This window comes from Ursus maritimus, unplaced genomic scaffold, assembly GCF_017311325.1.
Source record: "Ursus maritimus isolate PB19 unplaced genomic scaffold, ASM1731132v1 scaffold_12, whole genome shotgun sequence".
Classification (NCBI taxonomy): Eukaryota; Metazoa; Chordata; class Mammalia; order Carnivora; family Ursidae; genus Ursus; species Ursus maritimus.
Window position 1 is genome coordinate 22,962,468 of NW_024423564.1, and position 3,813 is coordinate 22,966,280.

The window sequence follows — 3,813 nt, forward strand, 5'->3', positions numbered from 1 at the left end:
GAATACCTGGCAATGTCATTATTCATATTTGAAGGAAAGATGAAGGTTTTCCAGACAAAAGATAAAGGAGTTTATCACCACTAAACCAGCCTTACAAGGAATGTTGTTGCAGGGACTCCTTTAAGTGGAAAAGAAATGGCCATAATTAAACTTAAGAAAATTATGAATAAAAAGATGTAAAATATGTTAGCATATACATAAAATGTGGAGTAGGAAGAAAAAAGAGAGAAAAGGAAAAAGAAAAGGAAAGTTATTTTTTTCTTTTACTATCCTTGTTTGGAATGTGTTTGAACTTACATGACCATCAGATTAATACAGACTGCTATTTATTTAAGATGATATATATAAAACTCATGGTAACTCCAAACCCAAAATCTACAGTAGGTACACACAAAAAAATAAAGAATGCCAGACATAACACTACAGAAACACATCAGTCACAAAAGAAGAGAGCAAGGAAAAAAAAGAGAGAGAGAGAGAGAGAAAGAGAGAGAGACAAGAACTAAAAAAGAAAAAAAAACACAAAAATCAGAAAGCAAATAACAAAATGGCAATAAGTACATACCCATCATTAATTACATTAAATGCAAATGGTTTAAATGTTCCAATCAAAAGACCTAGGGTGATGGAATGGATAAAAAAACAAAACCCATCTATATGCTGGCTACAAGAGACCCACCTCAGACCTAAAGACACATATATATAAACTGATGGGGCACCTGGCTGGCTCAGTAGGTAGAAATGTAGAACATGCAACTCTTGATCTTCGGGTGATGAGTTTGAGCCCCATGCTGGGTATGGAGACTACTTAATAAAAAAAGAAAAGAAAAAGGAAAGACATATACAAACTGAAAGTGAAAGGATAAAAAAGCATTTACTATATAAATGGGAGAAAATAAACAAACAGGGTTAGCACTATTTATATAAGACAAAATAGACTTTAAAACAAACACTGTAACAAGACAAAGAAGGGCATTACATAATGATAAAGGGATTAATCTAACAAGGGGATATAAATATCTGTGCACCTGACACTGGAGAACATAAATATATAAAGCAAATATTAACAGACATAAAAAGAGAAATCGATGGTAATACAATAATAGTACAAGACCCTAATACTCCATTTACATGAAATGGATAGAACAACGAGGCAGAAAATCAACAAGGAAATAGTATCTGTGAATGACACATTAGACCAGATGGACTTAAGAGATATATCCAGAGCATTCCACCCACAAACAACGGAATACACATTCTTCTCAAGTGCACATAGAACATTCTCCAGGGTAGATCACATGTTAGGCCACAAAATATGCCTCAATAAGTTTAATAATATTCCAGTCATACCAAGCATCTTTTCTGATCACAACAGTATGGAACTAGAAATAAATTATAAGAAAAAAAAAACTGGAAGAAACACAAACAGGTGGAGGCTAAACAATATGATACTAAACAACCAATGGGTCAACAAAGCAAACAAAGAAGAAATAAAAAATACATGGAGATGAATGAAAATGAAACATAATGGTCCAACACATTTGAGATCCAGTGAAAATAGTTCTAAGAGTTAAATATATAGTGCTATAGGCCTATCTCAAGAAACAAGAAAAAGCTCAAATAAAAATCAAATCTTATATTTAAAGGAACTAAAAAAGAACAAACAAAGCCCAAAGTGAGTACAAGGAAGGTGGTAATAAAGATTACAGCAGAAATAAATGACATGGAGGCTAAAAAAGCAGTAGAAAAAACTCAACGAAATCAAGAGCTAGTTCTTTGAAAAGATAAGCAAAAGTAAATTCTAGCCAAACTCATTAAGAAAAAGAGAAAGGACCAAATTAAATAAAATCAGAAATGAGAGAGAAGTAACAAATGACACCACATAAATACAAAGATTATAAGAGAATACAACAAAAAATTATATGCCAACAAATTGGACAACTTAGAAGAAACGGATAAATTTCTAGAAATATACAATCTTCCAAAACTGAATCAGGAAAAAATGGAAAATCTGAACATACTAATTACTGGTAACAACATCAAAACAGTAATCAGAAAACTAAAAAAAATAAAAGTCTAGGACCAGATGGATCCATAGGTGAATTCTACCAAACATTTAAAGACAGTTAGTACCTATCCTTCTCAAACTACTTCAAAAAATAGAAGGGGAAGAAAAGCTTCCAAACACATTCTATGAGGCTAGCATTACCCTGATTCCAAAACCAAACATACCACAAAAAAACAAAACAAAACTACAAGCCAATGTCCCTGATGAACACAGATGCAAAAATCTTCAAGAAAATGTTAGCAAACTGCATACAACTTACATTCACCATGATCAAGTAGATTTATTCCAGGGATGCAAGGACGGTTTGATATTCACAAATCAATTGACATAATATGCCACATCAATAAAACAAAGCATACAAATCATATAATAATCTCAATAGATGCAGCAAAAGCATTTGACAAAATCCAACATCCATTTATGATGAAACTCTCAAAAAAGTGGATTTAGAGGGAACATACATCAACATAATAAAGGCCATATATGAAAAAACAACAGCTAACATTATACTCAATAGTGGAAAAACTGAGAGCTTTTCCTCTAAAATCAGGAACAAGACAAAGATGTCCACTCTCACCACTTTTATTCAACATAGTAATGGAAGCCCTAACCACAGCAATCAGACAAGAAAAAGAAGTAAGAGGCACCCACACTGGTAAAGCAGAAGTTAAACTGTCAATATTTGCAAACAACATGATACAATACATAGAAAATCCTAAAGACTCCACCAAAAAACTACAAGTAATAAATAAATTCAATAAAGTTGTAGGATATAAACTAATACCCAGAAATACATAGTGGTTCTATACACTAATAATGAAGTAACAGAAAGAGAAATTAAGAAAACACCACCACTTAAAACTGCACCAAAGAGAATAAAATACCTAGGAATAAACTTAACCAAAGAGGTGGAAACTGTGAAACACTGATGAAAGAAATTGAAGATAGCACAAAAAAAAAAAAAAAAAGAAATTCCATGCTCATGGACTAAAAGAATTAATATTGTTAAAATATCCATATTACCCAAAGCAGTCTACAAATTCAATGCAATCCCTACCAAAATACCAACAGTATTTTTCACAGAACTAGAACAAATAATACTAAAATTTGTATGGAACCACAAAAGACCTCATATAGTCAAAGGAATCCTGAGAAGAAAAACAAAACAAACAAAAACAAACAAAAAGCTGGAGGTACTACAATTCCAGATTTCAAGATCTATTACAAAGTTACAAAGCTGTAGTAATCAAAACAGTATGGCACTAGCACAACAACAGACACATAGATCAGTGGAACAGAATATAGAGTGCAGGGGGAAAAAACACAAATATATGGTTAATTAACCTATGACAAAGGAGGCAAGAATATACAATTGGGAAAAGACAGCCTCTTCAATAATTGGTGTTGAGAAAACTGGACAATTTCATGAAAAGGAATGAAATGGACCACATACCAATGCTGTACAAAAGAATAAATTCAAAATGGATTAAAGACCTAAATGTTTGACTATGGACTCTGAGAAACAAACTGAGGGCTTCAGAGGGGAGGGGGGTGGGGGGATGGGATAGGCTGGTGATGGGTAGAAAGGAGGGCACGTATTGCATGGTGCACTGGGTGTTATACGCAACTAATGAATCACTGAACTTTACATCAAAAACCAGGGATGTACTGTATGGTGACTATCATAATATAATAAAAAACATTAAAAAATAATAAAATAAAATAAAATAAAATAAAATAAAATA